The sequence below is a fragment of the Syngnathus typhle genome, linkage group LG3, assembly GCF_033458585.1.
Source record: "Syngnathus typhle isolate RoL2023-S1 ecotype Sweden linkage group LG3, RoL_Styp_1.0, whole genome shotgun sequence".
In the NCBI taxonomy this organism is placed as follows: domain Eukaryota; kingdom Metazoa; phylum Chordata; class Actinopteri; order Syngnathiformes; family Syngnathidae; genus Syngnathus; species Syngnathus typhle.
The window spans coordinates 16,029,657-16,051,723 of record NC_083740.1 but is presented as its reverse complement, the minus strand read 5'-3'; the positions used below and the strand labels follow the sequence as shown (position 1 = coordinate 16,051,723).

The following is a 22,067-nucleotide window of genomic DNA, read 5'->3' as shown; positions in this document are numbered from 1 at the left end:
ACGTTTTAATTTTTAAAAATGTTACTTTTATTTTTTTTAAATTTTAACTTTTAAAACTTTTACCTTTTTACATTTTTAAATTAACTTATGGTTGAGAGGAGACTTTTTAACTTTTTAAACCTTTATTTTACAATCAAATTTTAACCTTTTGAACCTTTATTTTACAATCAAATTTTAACCTTTTAAAACTTTATTTTACAATCAAATTTTAAAATTTTAAACCTTTATTTTACAATCAAATTTTAACCTTTTAAACCTTTATTTTACAATCAAATTTTAAAGATGAGTTAAGGGAAGGCCTTTTACATTTTAATTTTTTAATTGTTTTGAACTTTTATTTTGAATTTTTTTGAATGTCATAATCACCAGGCGAGAACAGAAAACAGATGAGGTAAGTTGCTCGTCATGAAACATGTTTTTTCCTTTCTTTCTAAAGAGAGTAAATGCTGCTATTTCACTCCTTTGTATTTTAACAGTTTTTATCTGGCGAAAGCAGTTCATCCCAGAATGGAGGCCAGAGGTAGGCATGACATATCACCTTATTGTAATGTAATTATAAAATTGTAACATGTTGTAATTTATAGTTAAGCTTGTGTAAGCCCTCTGTACAATCATACATTTTCAATCAACTTTGCTGGATTGTCCTTTTTTCTCCACAAAGACCTTGAGCATGCAAAAACATTCATCATGGAACGAATGACTCCCAAGCAGACTCAAGGCACGCCACCCCTACAACATGGCAGCACAAGAGATGCTCAATTCCATCCCTGAAGACATCTCCAGAGATGCCTGGCTGGCAGCAGCTTGGAAGCAGGAGTGGGAGGCAGCTGGCCCCTCCCTCATGCACAGTTATGTCTGGGAACCAGGAGACGGCGCCATAGGAGGAGACGAACTACCTCGCCAGCAGTGGACCACACTGAACCGCTTAAGAACTGGTGTTGGGCGCTTCAACATGTCTAGTGGGGTCTGGCGGACAGTGCGGCATGCGAGTGCGGAGCCCTCGAGCAGACAGCCGACCACACCATCAACACCTACACCAACATATAGACCACCCTCAGAGGCCGGCCTCTTCGACCTGGGACCAGAGATGCTGGCGTGGCTCCACGACACCAAGTTGGAGCGCTGACGTTACACGAGAGAGAGAGAGAGAGAGAGAGAGAGAGAGAGAGAGAGAGAGAGAGAGAGAGAGAGAGAGAGAGAGAGAGAGAGAGAGAGAGAGAGAGACTCCCAAACCAGGGTGGCAAGAAGCAGGACTTCTCATTCCTCTGTAAGTAGCCAATTATTATTGACTATTGTTACAAAACACTCTCTTTAATTTTGAATGTCTTTTTCAACTCATGTCCTCAACCACCTCTATGTTTTTTCTTCTTCAGTTTTCTATGTTGCGTGTGGCTCCACATGCTCCATTTGTGTAGACCATTTGTTTGGCCACCTTGGTACTCAGCCTTGATGAGACCTGGCCTGTCTCGCCAAAAAAATGACCGACATTTTAAGAAGATCCATGGGACCAGTGTTATTCTCCTTTTCTATTGACTCCAAGCAACAGGTAAGTAATTGTGATTCCAAATTGAATGTGTTCATATCATTCACTCAAGATGGACACAAGTTGTACATATGCTTGATTTATGACTGTATTGTAATGTGAATGAATTCATGTGATGAATTAATTATGATGTTATATTATAGCACAGGGAGAGCCAAGACTTTCCAAAAGACCTGTACAACGGAGGCCAGCATCATGAAACACAAACTCCCAAACCAGCATGGTAACATGAAACACAAACTCCCAAACCAGCATGGTAACACACAGGACTTCTTCTGATTCTTCTGTGAGTAACCATCAAGGAACATTTTCATGAAGCATTTTGCTCCTTTTCCTCAACACATCTTTCATGTTTTTTTTTTAGTATGTTCTTGGGTCTTGCCTGTGGTTCTACACGCATCCAGAAATGCAGACAAAGAACAGCTTGGCCTTTAACAGTCGGAAGCCTCTGATTTTACTCTACTAAGCCTCAGATACAGTCTGTTTTCTGTTCTCATTCAGTCATTCATTCATTCATTCATTCATTCATTCATTCATTCATTCATTCATTCATTCATTCATTTATTTATTTATTTATTTATTTATTCATTTATTATATTTTTTGCCTCAAATTATGTTTGCATTATCTTTTGTATAACAGCGTCTTCAATCATGTTGCACTTAAACTCTTAAAAAATAACACTGAAATTAACATAACATCCATCCATCCATTCATTCTCTGAACCGCTTAGTCCCCACGCGGGCCGCAGGTGTGCTGGATCCTATCCCAGCCGTCATCGGGCAGTAGGTGGGGGACGCCCTGAACCGGTTGCCAGCCAATCGCAGGGCACACAGAGACAAACAACCATTTGCACTCGCACTTCAGTCTTCAATCGGCCTACCAAGCATGTATTTGGGATGTGGGAGGAAACTGGAGTGCCCGGAGAAAACCCACGCAGCCCGGGGAGAACATGCAAACTCCACACATGGAGGGCCGGAGGTGGAATCGAACCCGCACCCTCCTAACTGTGAGGCCGACGTGCTACCCAGTCCTCCTTAACATAACATTCAAAATAAAAAATAGCATCCCCATGCACAAGCATGACTTTCTTTATGGCATATTTTTTCCCCACTGCCGTCTTTGATTCAGCTGGAAAAAGAATCATACTGCATTTTTGTCCTAAAAAGCACACTTTTTCTTTTCTTGCGTTTGGTTCATTATGTTTAGTGTGTCCAATGTTTACACGTAAATTTGAACACATTTAAGTCTTAATTCATTATTATTTATCATCACTGTGTTTATTATTTATTTAATCAGTAAAACATTTGATATGTTTTCTGTTTTTGTTATTTCTTGAGAGTTTCTAAAAGTTATTTATATTATTTCTAGCATTACACGTTTGATTCAGCTAAAAAAAAAACAAACATTGTATTTAGTCCCAAAAAGCACCAATTATTTTCTTTTGTTGTGTTTGCTTTATTATGTTTATTTTTTCCAATATTTAAACATGACTTTGAACACATTTAAGTCTTTGTTTGTTGTCGTTTATCATTTTTATGTTTATTATTTATTATTGTTATTTCTTGAGAGTTTCTAAAAGTTATTTATATTATTTCTAGCATTACATGTTTGATTCAGCAAAGAAACCAACATTGTATTTAATCCGAAAAAGCACCAATTTTTTTCTTTTGTTGTGTTTGCTTTATTATGTTTATTGTTTCCAATATTTAAACATAACTTTGAACTCATTCAAGTCTTTGTTCGTTGTCGTTAATCATTTTTGTGTTTATTATCTATTGAATCAGTAAAATACTTGATATGTTTTTATTTGTTATGTCTTCAGCGTTTTTGAAAGTTATTTATATTATTTCTTGCATTACTTCTTTGATTCAATTAAAAAAAACTGTATTTTGTCCCAAAAAGCAAAATTTTTTCCCTTCTCTTGTGTGTGATTATATTTTGTTTCCAATATTTAAACAGCTCAGTGACCTAGTGGTAGAGTGTCCGCCCTGAGACTGGAAGGTTGTGGGTTCAAACCCCGGCCGGGTCATACCAAAGACTATAAAAATGGGACCCATTTCCTCCCTGCTTGGCACTCAGCATTAAGGGTTGGAATTGGGGGGTTAGATCACCAACTGATTCCCGAGCGCGGCACCGCTGCTGCTCACTGCTCCCCTCTCCCCCAGGGGATGGATTAAAATCACACGGGGGTGAGTTAAATGCAGAGGACTAATTTCACCACACCCAGATGTGTGTGTGACCATCATTGGGACTTTAACTTTAACTTTTTTAACATGAATTTGAACACTTTCGAGTCAAGCCCAATTTATTCATACTTTTTCAGAGTTTCCGAAAGTTATTTATATTATTTCTTGTATTACTTCTTTGATTCAATTAAAAAAAAAAAAAACCTAATTCCTCCCAAAATCAGGAGTTTCCGGGTTAACGTAATAAGTCGGTGAGCGATTGGCTAAGGCAGCGCCCAATTACGTGAGCGGTTGTCTAAGCCAGCGCCCAATTATGTGAGCGGTTGGCTAAGGCAGCGTTATGGTAGCCAATCAGAGGCCGTGCTCTGTAAACTATTGCGGTTCGGTGTTATTGTGGAAATTATTACTCGCCACTTTAAACTTTGTGAAAATTATTAAGTATTCCAATATCCTCACATCTCATTTACTAGACATTTGCGTGTACATACATTTTCTAAATTTTTAGAAAAGTCGCGTACACGCAGATTTGCGCTGCTAGATAAGAGTCAACATTCAGCATCTTACAAAATACACAAATCAGACATTTATTCGTTTAAGAATACTAATTCATTATGTTCACATGCCCATGTATTTCACCACTTAGTAATTGCCAATTTATATTTGGTGAACGACAATTGGCTGCAGAGAATGACGTTCCTGACGGGTCGCAGCCAGACGGTGAGAGTGGGCCGTCATACATCCACACCTCTCAGTCTCGGTACCGGCTCCTCACAGGGCTGCGTCCTGAGCCCACTGCTTTACACGCTCTACACACATGCATGCACCCCCGCCCACCGTAGCAACATCATTGTGAAATTTGCGGATGACACAACCGTGGTGGGACTCATCTCAAAGGGGGATGAGTCTGCCTACAGGGACGAAGTGGTCCGGCTATCGGAGTGGTGCGGAGAGAACAATCTGCTCCTAAACACTTTTTTTTTTAATTATTCTATTTATTCTATTTATTTTTTTATCTCATGCGCGGATCGGTTGGCACTTTTTAAATTTCGTTGTACAGGTGACAATGACAAATAAAGATCTATTGTATTCTATTCTATTCTGGAACCGCGATCATGGTCAAAAATATGTTTTGACCATGACTGACAGCTCTCAATCGTATAATCACAATTCACATGATGTGTTTAGCAGTTATTATTTTTCTTTCTTCCGTGTGTAATTAATATCTTATTAATGTTGAATGGGGGCGGGGTTGTGCTACGTTCATAGAAATCTGAATTCACAAGGACTGTGATCGTAGTATATCATGAACAAAATCTTAAAATGCTGAAACATGTTCACTCAATCGTTTAGTCACATTTCAGACGAATTTACAGGGATATGTGTGTCTGACACTCTTTTTATCGATTGCATATCCAAATGTTGCATATCCAAATATTGCATATCTGTTTAGCCTGCACTGAAATTTCCCACTACCCGCAAAGATATTGGGGCGCACACAAGTTCGCATCAGACTTTCCCAGACGTCGAAAGAGGTAAGTAGCTCGCTCAACCCAGTCCGAAATTTGATTTTCCCAAAACATTTATAAACACTTTGTAGTCTAGTGTTGTACTGTAGACCATTGTGTTACTCTGTAAATTAGTATTTACTGCTTTAAACTGGGTGAAAATTAAGTAACATCCTCACTGTTCCGCGTGTACAGACAGGCCTTTTAAAATGTTTCTTAAAAGGCCTGTACACGCGAATTCTAGTAAGAGGTCTTCAGGTCCGTTTCTTAATGTTTAATAACAATTGTACCGATTTGGTTGAAGAAGAGCTGATATTCAAGAAAAGAAACGAAATAAACCTCGCGCACGACGGCAAGTGTAAAACTATTAAATGAGTCCTATATTATTATATCTATTATACCTATGTCCTCAAAAAAATGTATCCATTAGTAAGCGTCTCTCGAACAATATATTTCTTCATATGGTTTAGTTTTTGAGACAGACAGTGAATGTACATCTTGTCTTGACTAAATATCATTCAGTAGTGCGTACTCTAAAACAAAATGAGCAAATAATCCGAGTCATATTGTATAAACTTATTTGTACAATTATAAATAAATATTGTTGTATCCGTGTTCTAACATTGTAATTCCGCCTTAACAAGGCTGCATGGACACCTCTTTTGATCCATGCCGCATGTGGGAAAAAAGCCTGGGAAACACCGTGGCGCTGTCAATCATGCGAGTTGCGCGGCTAGATCAGTCAACTCTCAGCACCGTTTCTGGCAGTAGTATGCAGATGTTTATTTCACTATAACAAATAGAAAATCAAGTGCCAACATATGAGTTTCCAAAATTATGTAGGGGATGAAATTGTAGATCAAAGGAATCAACTCTTAATATCTTCCAAAATACACAAAACTGGAAGTAGTTCGTTGGAAATAATAAATAAATAAATAAATAAATAAATAAATAAATAAACAGATATATGATAGATAGATAGATAGATAGATAGATAGATAGATAGATAGATAGATAGATAGATAGATAGATAGATAGATAGATAGATAAAACCAACAAAAAAAACATTAAACAATAGCCATTTGGGACATTAACCATAGTCCTTCTAAAAGGGTAGGGCTGCTATTTTATAACCAATTTCTGTCATCATGTAGACTAATTAAACCATATATAAGTGCTGTAGTAATTATGTCTCTGATGATCAGTTATTATTTTCATTTTTTTTTTCAGAATGGAAAACCTGTGGACGCTCCACCAACTGCCAGCAGCGGTCACGGCCAAAGTGGTGGCCCTAAAAACCACCACAAAATATTCACAATGGGCCCTGAAAGAGGATGGCACGGTGGCGGCTGGGGCCTCCTACTGTAATACAGTGGTGGCCCTCTGTGATGGGCACCATTTGTGCAAATTTATTCTTTTTCAAAATTTAGCCACCGATGTCTCCGTTGGAGGCACGTTCCGATTTATTAATTTTGGGCGGGGAAAAGAAAAAGGGGTCCTCCTCTCCCGGCACAACACTGCGATTTATGTGGCTGGGGCGATAGAGGTGACACCAGATTTGGAGGTGAGGGGCACAGCTCTGCTGTACCCTCCAAGCATTGCCAGAGAGTTGAAGGACATCCGCCATGAGGAGGGTCTCCTTTTCACGACAGACGGCATTGTCTCTGCTGTAAGATCAATCTCTCTCTTTCCGCTCCCTCTCTTTCATGAAGTAGTGATGTTTAATCTGTTTTTCTTTTTTAGATCCGCCCCATGAGGATGGTGATGTCGCGTGGGTCGATGGTCCCCTTAGGCATCATTTATTTAAAAAAAGTAAACTGATTGTTCTCTCTCTCTCTCTGTCACACTATCTGTGTGTGTGTGTGTGTGTGTGTGTGTGTGTGCGTGCGTGTGCATGCATGTGTGTGCGTATCTAAATATAGATACATCACACACACTCACATTTCACCTGAGTAAGGTGCCTTAGGGCATCAAGGCCTGATCCCTTCCAAGCTTTTGATAGCTCACTCTAATATCACCCGTGAGAGTTTGCTGACGATCATGTATATTAGAGGAGGGAGACGTTTAAACCTGCAAGACACTGGTTTTGTAGGACAGAAATTTGACACCAGTTTCTTGAGTATTTCTCTAGCTTTATTGCCTTAGTAATTGTGGCCTAGATCTACATTTCTACAGCTAGTACTAATTTGATATTTTCATTATAGGATCAAATGCAAATAAAGGTGGTCAGGTGGCGAGAGACCAACATTTTTAATCTGGCAGTTGGACAGCGGGTGTCTCTATCCCACCTGAAAACAACATGTTCCGGTGGCCTGGAGCTCCACTCCACGGAAAGTACTGAGATAAAGGTACCTAAAGCAAGCAGTTTTTTCCCATGTGTATAAACAAAAGTATTCTAAATTGAATCAATACTGTTTTTTACTTGGGATGCCCTGCTATCAGTGGCTCATCATCACTAAGGTTGAAGTCAGATTCACGCTTTAGGAGTTTTCTCAAAATCTGGATCACCAACCTTATAAATTTTGTCTCAGATACAGCTCTATCATGAAGACATACAATTTCACTTGCTTCCTTGACTGTATGAAATCATTGTGGTTGTGATTATGGTCATGAAATTAATCAAATTGTTTTAGGTTTTCCATCTATCTATCTATCTATCTATCTATCTATCTATCTATCTATCTATCTATCTATCAATCTATCTATCTATCTATCTATCTATCTATCTATCTATCCGCCCATCCATCCATCCATCCATCCATCCATCCATCCATCCATCCATCCATCTCGTGGTGTTTTAAACACAATAAATTGACATGAATTTTCTTTACGCAGGAACTGGCAGAAGAGGTGTTTCACGTGATGGCCTACAAAATAAAAGGCGAACACGTGGAGCTCGTCAACGCTACCAATGCCATCAAAAAGGTTCCGCTGATAACGTGGAAGGAAAGATTCCCCGAAGGCCCTATTCTTACCCCAGAGGGTTTTTTGTGGTAATTTTTTTTTTGTTCTATTGTTTGTTGTTCTGTTTAAAATGTTGTATTATTAAAGTTTAATGCACACAATAGTCATTGTTTATTTGTTTTATTAAACTAAATTAATTCAGGGCGGCTTGGTGGCGCACTGGGTAGCACATCCGCCTCACAGTCAGGATGGTGTGGGTTCGATTCCACCTCCGGCCCTCCCTGTGTGGACTTTGCATGTCACCCCGGGCCCGTGTGGGTTTTCTCCGGGTACTCCGGTTTCCTCCTACATCCCAAAAACATGCTTGGTAGGCTGATCGAAGACACCAAATTGTCCCTAGGTGCGAGTGCGAATGGTTGTTTGTCTCCGTGTGCCCTGCGATCGGCTGGTAACCGGTTCAGGGTGTCCCCCGCCTACTGCCCGATGATGGCAGGGGTAGCACTCCCATGACCCCTGTGGGGACTAAGCGGTTCAGAAAATGGTTGGATGAATTAATTTAATCTAAATTATGAAAATATATTTCACCACTTAGTTATATTTAGTTGTCCGTGTATAAATTGTGTGTTGAGTCATTATATTAAATGTATTAGTTGTATCAATTCAATAGATGCTTTACGTTTTTTTCTCCCTATATTTTTCCAACTATTTTTTTAAATTATGATAAATTATTATTGACAATTCCTACACCAAAATACAACTTATTCCGACATATTTAGTTTTCCTTTCATGGTCTGGCTTGATAACCACATAAGCTACAACAAAACCAGGAAAAAAGTAACTAGCTTTTTACTAAACATTGCTAAATGTGCACTATATTGGCTCTATATTGGGTGATAGGCAGTACATTCCCTATCTGTTGATTCTGTCGCTCAGCACCTGGTGGATGTTGACAGTCATTAACAGCAAAGTCATGCGCGTATTTAAGTGACCTAGTTTTATTATATTCCTATTGCAAATACTATCTTGATTCAGTAGCTCGACACTGACACTTAGTGGCTGTATAAAATAATTACCAGCAAAGTCTTCCGTGGATTTAAGGCACCCGTTTTATTAAATTACCGTATTTATTCCAATTATCTCCCATTATTGTCCGATTGCCAAGGGGCACTGAAAAGGGCGATAATATGTATATTTTCCTTATGTAGTATCTCACTGGTGTTCTTAACACGAGGACAGCGGCTGTTTTGAGCTACCTCTAACAGCGGGGTGCGTCAATTGACGCCGCCATCGATGCGACACACTACCGTCGCACATCACGTGTTGGACACGTCATATTAACGCGATCGTCTCGTTCGAGCCCATGCCCCGAGAACGTAATTGTGTGAGGATATGGTCGCGGAGTGACGAGTGTAATTGTATCATACTTTATGGAGAAAACCAATTTAAAAGGGACATTCAACGCGCTGTCAAATCAGTCATATTTAAACTTGCGCAATGACGTCGGCATGTGGTCGCGGAGGAAAACGTAAGTTTTGGGGGGAATTTATTAGCAGCATGGGCGATAATTATAGGTATCAATGTTTTATTTATGCCATCGCTAACACACACAGGGCGGTTATTAGAATTTGGGCGATAACTAGAATAATTACGGAATTGCAAATACAATTGCAAAGAAACAATTGGTTGAGGAGCAGTTTTATAGCAGATTTTTCTTGTTGTATTGCGATACCGTATTGCTAATGCTAATCTGTTGATTGTGTCGCGAGAGAGAGAGAGAGAGAGAGAGAGAGAGAGAGAGAGAGAGAGAGAGAGAGAGAGAGAGAGAGAGTGAGTGAGAGTGTCTCAGTAAAGATATCTGTCACACTCTCATTTCACCTGAGTAAGGTCCCTTAGGGCATCATGTTGCCTTAGTAATTGAAGCCTAGATCTACATTTCAACAACTAGTACTAATTTGACATTTTCATTACAGGATCAAAGAGAAATTAAGGTCCTCACATGGCGCGAAACCAACTTTTTCCATGTCAAACTTGGACAGCGGCTGTCCATGACACACATGACAACATCATCTTCTAGTGGCGTGGAGCTCCACTCCACAGAAAATACTGTAATAAAGGTACCTAAAGCAAGCAGTTTTTTATGTGTATAAACAAAGGTGTTCTCAATTGAATCAATACTGTTATTTACTTGGGATGCACTGCTATCAGTGGCTCATCATCATTAAGGTTGAAGTCAGATTCATGCTTTAGGAGTTTTCTCAAAATCTGGATCACCAACTTTGTAGGATATTGTCTCAGATACAGCTGTCTGTCTGTCTATCTGTCTATCTGTCTGTCTGTCTGTTTATATATCTATATCTAACCAACCTACATACCTACCTACCTACATACCTACCTACCTACCCAACCCCATCCATCCATCCATCCATCCATCCATCCATCCATCCATCCATCCATCCATCCATCATGTTTTCTCATGGTGTTTCAAACATAATAAATTGTCATGAAATTTCTTTGCGCAGGAACTGGAAGAAGAGCCCTTTCGCTTTGTGGCCTTTAAAATCAAAGGTGAACAGGTGGAGTTTGTGGACGCCACCAATGCCACCAGAATGGTTCCATTAGAGGAGTGGAACCGAAAATTCCCCGATGGCCCTAAACTTCCCCTAGAGGGGTTTTTGTGGTAATTGTTTTTTTTTTGTTATGTTGTTTCTATTTTGTGTTACTTGTTTGTTCTGTTTAAAATGTTCTACTATTAAAGTTTAAAGTTAAATGCACAAAATAATCATTTTTTATTTTATTCATTTTTATTAAATTATGATAATATATTTCACCACTTCATCAACATTTGCCCCCTATAGAGACTACCCTCAGAGGCCGGCCTCTTCGACCTGCGACCAGAGATGCTGGCGTGGCTCCACGACACCAAGTTGGAACTCTGACGTTACACGTGAGAGAGAGAAAGAGAGAGGCAACGTCAGGTGACCCAGTTTATTATTTTGTTTATAGCAAATACAGTCGCAAATATATTGTTTCAATGTGTAGTTAATGGTATTAATGTATTGTATAGTATATGATTTTAATCTATTTTAATCTATAGTAATGGTATTTTACCCATGTCTTATTTTGGGATATTTGTAACTTCTGCTGTCTTTATTTTAGTATTCTGGAATACTATGGTTTATTTTGAAAATGTTGCTCAGATGTCGCATGTATTCCCATTCTAGATTGATAGATAGAATTTACGGTAGCGTTCTTTGGCCCGCTGTCCAAAGAACATAGAAAACAATACGGAATGCGATCATCTCATGTGCGGTGGCACCACAAAGTAGATTGCAGAAGTTAACTCAGCAGCATGGACGCGTTCCAGGCAGTTACTGCGACCGCAAGGGGGTAAGTATTACTAAAAAGAAGCACACAAGTTTCAAACTTGCCGAGTGGACAGTGAAGCAGAAAATAGATTTGTCAAAAAGTGTGAGGAAAATATGCACTGTCTGCCGACTCACATTTTCCATAGTCCATGTGGAACTGACTCACCTTAAGCAACACGGTGGACACGAACGAAAAAACGCACAACTAAGCAAGGGGGAACCTGGACAGATCCATCAGGCAACGACAAAGATGGTACGTAAATATTTTTTTAAACCCTCTCAAGGTTAATATGAGAATGTACAATGGATGTCTATCGTATAGAAAAAGCTATATTTGCTTTTGGGTGTAATAAACGACCAGGTAAATGGATAGATAATACATAAAAACCATTCGTTTGCATACATTGATAAATAAAAGATCAACATTATGTGGCACTTGCCTCCCCAGAACTTTTGGTTTATACGAAGTTTTTTTTTTTCTATGGAAGAAACCCATGCGCCCAAGTGCAATATGTATTTTCGCCAGTAGAGGACGCTGAAAATAAATGTTGCACAGCGGATGAGCTGTCTTCATCATTTCTGTCTGTAACAATTGCACACACAGCCTTACATTTGTAACTAGTTTTAGGAGATGTGCATATTTTTTCATTGGACATGCAATGTAATTCTGTCAACCTTTAAATAAACTGTTATTTTATTTTTAATGTGGATAGAGGATTTATTTTTGGTGTTTCCGATTTTACTGCAGATTATCCAGACATCCCCAACGTCAAAGCAGCAGTATTTTTGTCCTCAGCATCCTTATTTTCCACAAAGGTTTCTACATTTTTCAACCGATTCAACACATTCCAACTTTACACTGTTCATCTTTTGCCTACCTATTTCACAACTTCCCACTTACCAAAAATTCCAAATTTTCAAATTTGAACTTCAACCTAATTCTCTACAATTTACTTTTTCTACTCTAATGTCTACATTTTGCAGACGATTCAACCCATTCCAACTTTCAACTGTTCATCACTTGCCTACCTATTCCGCAACTTCCCACTTACCAAAAATTCCAATTTTGAAATTCAACCAAATTCTCCAAAAGTTTGTTTTTCTACTCTAATTTCTACATTTTTCAACTAATTCAACCCATTCCAACCCAAACTGTTCGTTTGCCTACTTATTCCACAACTTCCCACTTACCAAATATTCCAACATTTCCATTTTGAAATTCACCACAATTTCTCCACATTTTCTTCATTTCTCAAGTAATTCAACTCATTTCAGCAGCATTCCCTGAAAAAGTTATTCATACATTTCGCCTTCACACGCAATTTCTCCAGAAATTGCAAAATTCTAGTTATTATTCTCTTTTATTCTCCACACTTTTTTGTCCAGTTTCATCTTCCACATAATTCATCCGATTCACTCCATTCCACTTTTCACGTATTCCAAATATTCACGCGATGAGCGCTTCCATTTTTCTCGTTCCGAAAATTTTCCGTTTCCGCAAAATTCCCCAAATTCCGACAAATTTTTCCCCATTCATTCTTAATGGCACATTCGACATTTCACATTTACGTCGTTCCAATTTGAAATTCACATCATTCAGCACATTCTAATCACATTCGGAAGGATTCTCGACATTCCCAAAATTCCCAAATTCGAAAATTTCACGTTCTCACGTTAAAAATTCCGACAAATTTTCACAAAATTTCGTTTTTCACCTCTAACTTCTACATTTTTCAACCGATTCAACTCGTTCCAACTTTCAACTGTTCATCTTTTGCCTACCTATTCCACAACGTCCCACTTACCAAAAACTTCACATCTTTTATTTTGAAATTCAACCAAAATTCTCTAAAATTTCGTTTTTCTACTCTAATTTCTACATTTTTCAACCGATTCAACCCATTCCAACTTTCAACTGTTCATTATTTTTCTACCGATTCCACAACTTCCCACTTACCAAAAGCTTCACATCTTTTATTTTGAAATTCACACCCAATTCCTTTTCCCTTCTCATTTCTACATTTTTCAACCGATTCAACCCATTCCAACTTTCAACTGTTCATCATTTTTCTACCTATTCCACAACTTCCCACTTACCAAAAACTTCACATCTTTTATTTTGAAATTCACACCCAATTTTCTTTTCCCTTCTCATTTCTACATTTTTCAACCGATTCAACCCATTCCAACTTTCAACTGTTCATCATTTTTCTACCTATTCCACAACTTCCCACTTACCAAAAACTTCACATCTTTTATTTTGAAATTCAACCAAAATTCTCTCAAATTCCGGTTTTGTACTCTAATTTCTACATTTTTCAACCGATTCAACCCATTCCAACTTTCAACTGTTCATTATTTTTCTACCGATTCCACAACTTCCCACTTACCAAAAGCTTCACATCTTTTATTTTGAAATTCACACCCAATTCCTTTTCCCTTCTCATTTCTACATTTTTCAACCGATTCAACCCATTCCAACTTTCAACTGTTCATCATTTTTCTACCTATTCCACAACTTCCCATTTACCAAAAACTTCACATCTTTTATTTTGAAATTCACACCCATTTCCTTTTTCCCTTCTCATTTCTACATTTTTCAACCGATTCAATCCATTCCAACTTTCAACTGTTCATCATTTTTCTACCTATTCCACAACTTCCCACTTACCAAAAACTTCACATCTTTTATTTTGAAATTCACACCCAATTTCCTTTTCCCTTCTCATTTCTACATTTTTCAACCGATTCAACCCATTCCAACTTTCAACTGTTCATCATTTTTCTACCTATTCCACAACTTCCCACTTACCAAAAACTTCACATCTTTTATTTTGAAATTCAACCAAAATTCTCTCAAATTCCGGTTTTGTACTCTAATTTCTACATTTTTCAACCGATTCAACCCATTCCAACTTTCAACTGTTCATCATTTTTCTACCTATTCCACAACTTCCCACTTACCAAAAACTTCAAAGCTTTTATTTTGAAATTCACACCCAATTCCTTTTTCCCTTCTCATTTCTACATTTTTCAACCGATTCAACCCATTCCAACTTTCAACTGTTCATCATTTTTCTAACTATTCCACAACTTACCAAAAACTTCACAGCTTCTATTTTGAAATTCACCACAAATTCTCCAAATATTCTACATTTCTCAAGTAATTCAACACGTTTCAACATCGTTCGGCAGCATTCCCCGAAGAAGTTATTCATACATTTCGCCTTCACACGCAATTTCTCCAGAAATTGCAAAATTCTAGTTATTATTATTATTATATTTTATTCTCCTCACTTTTTTGACACGTTTCATCTTCCACATAATTCATCCGATTCACTCCATTCCACTTTTCACGTATTCCAAATATTCACGCGACGAGCGCTTCCATTTTTCTCGTTCCGAAAATTTTCCGATTCCGCAAAATTCCCAAAATTCCGACAAATTTTTCCCCATCCATTCTTAATGGCACATTCGACATTTCACAAAATTTCGTTTTTCACCTCTAATTTCTACATTTTTTAACCGATTCAACCCATTCCAACTTTCAACTGTTCATCTTTTGCCTACCTATTCCACAACTTCCCACTTACCAAAAATTCCAAATTCTCAAATTTGAAATTCAACCAAAATTCTCTAAAATTCCGTTTTTCCACTCTAATTTCTACATTTTTCAACCGATTCAACCCATTCCAACTTTCAACTGTTCATCTTTTGCCTACCTATTCCACAACTTCCCACTTACCAAAAATTCCAAATTCTCAAATTTGAAATTCAACCAAAATTCTCTAAAATTTCCTTTTTCTACTCTAATTTCTACATTTTTCAACCGATTCAACCCATTCCACATTTATTCCCCTTATTCACCTTATGCTTACCACATTCACTCCCATTCACCCCCACTTCCACTATGCTTCCCACATTCACTCCCATTCACCCCCACTTCCACTATGCTACACAATTCAACCCTTGACCCCCAATTCCAGTGTGGCGGCCATCTTGGATGACCCTGAAGTGCCACCAATGAACCCAGAATGAACCGGAAGTGCCCCAAATAGACCGGAAGTGACCTCAGGTAAACCGGAAGTGACCCCAAATCAAACCGGAAGTGACCCCAAATGTACCGGAAGTGACCTATTTAGACCGGAAATGACCCCTAATAAACCGGAAGTGACCTCAGACGAACCGGAAGTGACCCGAATTAAACCGGAAGTGACCCAAATAAACCGGAAGTGACCCCAAATAGACCGGAAGTGACCCCAAATAGACCGGAAGTGACCTCTGGTAGACCGGAAGTGACCCCAAATCAAACCAGAAGTGACCCCAAATGAACCGGAAGTGACCTCTTTAGACCGGAAATGACCCACAATAAACCGGAAGTGACCTCAGCTAAACCGGAAGTGACCTGTTTTAAACCGGAAGTGGCCAAAATAAACCGGAAGTGACCCAAACTACACCGGAAGTGACCCGAATCAAACCGAAAGTGACCTTATTTCAACACTGAGTGGCCCAAATAGCTACATTTGCGCTAACTTTTTCGTTTTTTGTCTGATTTAACCCGTTTCAACATTTTTACCCCAAAAGTGAACCTCCTGAGGCCGTTTTTTTTTGTTTTGTTCCAAATTTAGAAAGATTTTGGCGCAATTGCTTGTTTTTATTTTCCCATCCATTCTCTATGGGGATTCAACATTTGCTCTAACTTCTACATTTTTCAACTGATTCAACCCGTTCCAACTTTCAACTGTACATCTTTTGCCTACCTATTCCACAACTTACCAAAAATTCCAAATTCGAAATTCAACCAAATTCTCCAAAATTTCGTTTTTCTACTCTAATTTCTACATTTTTCAACCGATTCAACCCATTCCAACTTTCAACTGTTCATCTTTTGCCTACCTATTCCACAACTTCCCACTTACCAAATATTCCAAACTTTCAATTTTGAAATTCACCACAAATTCTCCAAATATTCTACATTTCTCAAGTAATTCAACACGTTTCAACATCGTTCGGCAGCATTCCCCGAAAAAGTTATTCATACATTTCGCCTTCACACGCAATTTCTCCAGAAATTGCAAAATTCTAGTTATTATTATTCTTCTATTTTATTCTCCACACTTTTTTGACACGTTTCATCTTCCGCATAATTCATCCGATTCACTCCATTCCACTTTTCACGTATTCCAAATATTCACGCGACGAGCGCTTCCATTTTTCTCGTTCCGAAAATTTACCGATTCCGCAAAATTCCCAAAATTCCGACAAATTTTTCCCCATTCATTCTTAATGGCACATTCGACATTTCACATTTACGTCGTTCCAATTTGAAATTCACATCATTCAGCACATTCTAATCACATTCGGAAGGATTCTCGACATTCCCAAAATTCCCAAATTCGAAAATTTCACGTTTTCACGTTAAAAATTCCGACAAATTTTCACAAAATTTCGTTTTTCACCTCTAACTTCTACATTTTTCAACCGATTCAACTCGTTCCAACTTTCAACTGTTCATCTTTTGCCTACCTATTCCACAACGTCCCACTTACCAAAAACTTCACATCTTTTATTTTGAAATTCAACCAAAATTCTCTAAAATTTCGTTTTTCTACTCTAATTTCTACATTTTTCAACCGATTCAACCCATTCCAACTTTCAACTGTTCATTATTTTTCTACTGATTCCACAACTTTCCACTTACCAAAAACTTCACATCTTTTATTTTGAAATTCAACCAAAATTCTCTCAAATTCCGTTTTTGTACTCTAATTTCTACATTTTTCAACCGATTCAACCCATTCCAACTTTCAACTGTTCATCATTTTTCTACCTATTCCACAACTTCCCAAATACTTCACATCTTTTATTTTGAAATTCACACCCAATTCCTTTTTCCCTTCTCATTTCTACATTTTTCAACCGATTCAACCCATTCCAACTTTCAACTGTTCATCATTTTTCTACCTATTCCACAACTTCCCACTTACCAAAAACTTCACATCTTTTATTTTGAAATTCACACCCAATTCCCTTTTCCCTTCTCATTTCTACATTTTTCAACCGATTCAACCCATTCCAACTTTCAACTGTTCATCATTTTTCTACCTATTCCACAACTTCCCACTTACCAAAAACTTCACATCTTTTATTTTGAAATTCACACCCAATTCCCTTTTCCCTTCTCATTTCTACATTTTTCAACCGATTCAACCCATTCCAACTTTCAACTCTTCATCATTTTTCGACCTATTCCACAACTTCCCAAAACCTTCACATCTTTTATTTTGAAATTCACACCCAATTCCTTTTTCCCTTCTCATTTCTACATTTTTCAACCGATTCAACCCATTCCAACTTTCAACTGTTCATCATTTTTCGACCTATTCCACAACTTCCCACTTACCAAAAACTTCACATCTTTTATTTTGAAATTCGCCACAAATTCTCCAAATATTCTACATTTCTCAAGTAATTCAACACGTTTCAACATCGTTCGGCAGCATTCCCCAAAGAAGTTATTCATACATTTCGCCTTCACACGCAATTTCTCCAGAAATTGCAAAATTCTAGTTATTATTGTGTGAAGGCGAAGGCCTTCACACATATGTTATTCTACACCATTCTCTATTATTATTATTATTCTCTTTTATTCTCCTCACTTTTTTGTCCAGTTTCATCTTCCACATAATTCATCCGATTCACTCCATTCCACTTTTCACGTATTCCAAATATTCACGCGAAGAGCGCTTCCATTTTTCTCGTTCCGAAAATTTTCCGTTTCCGCAAAATTCCCCAAATTCCGACAAATTTTTCCCCATTCATTCTTAATGGCACATTCGACATTTCACATTTACGTCGTTCCAATTTGAAATTCACATCATTCAGCACATTCTAATCACACTCGGAAGGATTCTCGACATTCCCAAAATTCCCAAATTCGAAAATTTCACGTTTTCACGTTAAAAATTCCGACAAATTTTCACAAAATTTCGTTTTTCACCTCTAACTTCTACATTTTTCAACCGATTCAACTCGTTCCAACTTTCAACTGTTCATCTTTTGCCTACCTATTCCACAACGTCCCACTTACCAAAAACTTCACATCTTTTATTTTGAAATTCAACCAAAATTCTCTAAAATTTCGTTTTTCTACTCTAATTTCTACATTTTTCAACCGATTCAACCCATTCCAACTTTCAACTGTTCATCATTTTTCTACCGATTCCACAACTTCCCACTTACCAAAACCTTCACATCTTTTATTTTGAAATTCACACCCAATTCCTTTTCCCTTCTCATTTCTACATTTTTCAACCGATTCAACCCATTCCAACTTTCAACTGTTCATCATTTTTCTACCTATTCCACAACTTCCCACTTACCAAAAACTTCACATCTTTTATTTTGAAATTCACACCCAATTTCCTTTTCCCTTCTCATTTCTACATTTTTCAACCGATTCAACCCATTCCAACTTTCAACTGTTCATCATTTTTCTACCTATTCCACAACTTCCCACTTACCAAAAACTTCACATCTTTTATTTTGAAATTCACACCCAATTTCCTTTTCCCTTCTCATTTCTACATTTTTCAACCGATTCAACCCATTCCAACTTTCAACTGTTCATCATTTTTCTACCTATTCCACAACTTCCCACTTACCAAAAACTTCACATATTTTATTTTGAAATTCAACCAAAATTCTCTCAAATTCCGTTTTTGTACTCTAATTTCTACATTTTTCAACCGATTCAACCCATTCCAACTTTCAACTGTTCATCATTTTTCTACCTATTCCACAACTTCCCAAATACTTCACATCTTTTATTTTGAAATTCACACCCAATTCCTTTTTCCCTTCTCATTTCTACATTTTTCAACCGATTCAACCCATTCCAACTTTCAACTGTTAGTCATTTTTCTACCTATTCCACAACTTCCCACTTACCAAAAACTTCACATCTTTTATTTTGAAATTCACACCCAATTCCCTTTTCCCTTCTCATTTCTACATTTTTCAACCGATTCAACCCATTCCAACTTTCAACTGTTCATCATTTTTCTACCTATTCCACAACTTCCCACTTACCAAAAACTTCACATCTTTTATTTTGAAATTCACACTCAATTCCCTTTTCCCTTCTCATTTCTACATTTTTCAACCGATTCAACCCATTCCAACTTTCAACTGTTCATCATTTTTCTACCTATTCCAACACTTCCCACTTACCAAAAACTTCACATCTTTTATTTTGAAATTCACACCCAATTCCCTTTTCCTTTCTCATTTCTACATTTTTCAACCGATTCAACCCATTCCAACTTTTAACTGTTCATCATTTTTCGACCTATTCCACAACTTCCCAAAATCTTCACATCTTTTATTTTGAAATTCACACCCAATTCCTTTTTCCCTTCTCATTTCTACATTTTTCAACCGATTCAACCCATTCCAACTTTCAACTGTTCATCATTTTTCGACCTATTCCACAACTTCCCACTTACCAAAAACTTCACATCTTTTATTTTGAAATTCACCACAAATTCTCCAAATATTCTACATTTCTCAAGTAATTCAACACGTTTCAACATCGTTCGGCAGCATTCCCCGAAGAAGTTATTCATACATTTCGCCTTCACACGCAATTTCTCCAGAAATTGCAAAATTCTAGTTATTAGTGTGAAGGTGAAGACCTTCACACTATTGTTATTCCTGTCCTTTATTATTAGTGTGAAGGTGAAGACCTTCACACTATTGTTATTCCTGTCCTTTATTAGTGTGAAGGTGAAGACCTTCACACTATTGTTATTCCTGTCCTTTATTATTATTATTATTATTCAACTTATTCCGCTCACTTTTTCGCCGATTAACTACTTCCACATACTTCAACCGATTCACTCCGTTCCACTTTTCACTTATTCCAAATATTCATGGCATGGGTGCTCACTTTTTTTTCCTTCCAAAAATTTTCCGTTTTCGCAAAATTCACAAATTTACGGCGATTTTTGCCCCATTCATTCTTAATGGCAGATTCAACATTTCACATTTACGTTGTTCCAGTTTCAAATTCACATGATTCAACACATTCAAATCACATTGGGGACATTCCCAAACTTGCCTAATTCAAAATTTTCACGTTTTCATCTTTTATTTTGAAATTCACACCCAATTCCTTTTTCCCTTTTCCATTCTCATTTCTACATTTTTCAACCGATTCAACCCATTCCAACTTTCAACTGTTCATGTTTTCTCTACCTATTCCACAACTTCCCACTTACCAAAAACTTCACATCTTTTATTTTGAAATTCAACCAAAATTCTCTAAAATTTCCTTTTTTCTATTCTAATTTCTACATTTTTCAACCGATTCAACCCATTCCAACTTTCCACTGTTCATCTTTTCTCTACCTATTCAACAACTTCCCACTTACCAAAAACTTCACTTCTTTTATTTTGAAATTCACACCCAATTCCTTTTTTCCCTTCTCGCTTCTACATTTTTCAACCGATTCAACCCATTCCAACTTTCAACTGTTCATCATTTTTCTACCGATTCCACAACTTCCCAAAAACTTCACATCTTTTATTTTGAAATTCACACAATTCCCTTTTCCTTTCTCATTTCTACATTTTTCAACCGATTCAACCCATTCCAACTTTCAACTGTTCATCATTTTTCTACCTATTCCACAACTTCCCACTTACCAAAAACTTCACATCTTTTATTTTGAAATTCACACCCAATTCCTTTTTCCCTTTTCATTTCTACATTTTTCAACTGATTCAACCCATTTCAACTTTCAACTGTTCATCATTTTTCTACCTATTCCACAACTTACCAAAAATTTCACATCTTTTATTTTGAAATTCACACCCAATTCCTTTTTTCCTTCTCATTTCTACATTTTTCAACCGATTCAACTCGTTTCAACATCATTCTGCAACATTCCTTAAATATTTATTCAACTTCTTCACCTTCACACGCAATTCCTTCAGGAATTGCAAATTCTAGTTAGTGTGAAGGTGAAGACCTTCACACTATTGTTATTCCTGTCCTTTATTATTATTATTATTAGTGTGAAGGTGAAGACCTTCACACTATTGTTATTCCTGTCCTTTATTATTATTATTATTATTATTATTATTCAACTTCCGCTCACTTTTTTGACGCTTAACTACTTCCACATACTTCAACCTATTCACTCCATTCCACTTTTCACTTATTCCAAATATTCATGGCACGTCTGCTCACTTTTTTTTCCTTCCAAAAATTTTCCGTTTTCGCAAAATTCACAAATTTACGGCGAATTTTGCCCCATTCATTCTTAATGGCAGATTCAACATTTCACATTTACGTTGTTCCAGTTTGAAATTCACATCATTCAACACATTCAAATCACATTGGGCACATTCCCAAACTTGCCAAATTCAACATTTTCACGTTTTCATCTTTTATTTTGAAATTCACACCCAATTCCTTTTTCCCTTTTCCCTTCTCATTTCTACATTTTTCAACCGATTCAACCCATTCCAACTTTCAACTGTTCATCTTTTCTCTAC

General features: G+C 37.3%; 2 long non-coding RNA genes across 2 annotated transcripts in view; both read left to right on the top strand.

Annotated features, from left to right (window-relative positions):
* The first annotated feature begins 702 nt into the window (after positions 1-702).
* Positions 703-2,070, top strand: LOC133151686 (uncharacterized). Its single transcript, XR_009713969.1, has 4 exons — positions 703-1,267; positions 1,374-1,546; positions 1,687-1,829; positions 1,908-2,070. It is a non-coding gene; the product is annotated as an uncharacterized LOC133151686 (long non-coding RNA).
* Positions 2,071-11,195: 9,125 nt separating this feature from the next.
* The window catches only part of LOC133152080 (uncharacterized), a 46,603-nt gene continuing 35,731 nt past the window's right edge, over positions 11,196-22,067 (top strand). The window contains exon 1 of the long non-coding RNA XR_009714053.1: positions 11,196-12,320. This is a non-coding gene — a long non-coding RNA (uncharacterized LOC133152080). The remainder of the gene's footprint in view (positions 12,321-22,067) is intronic.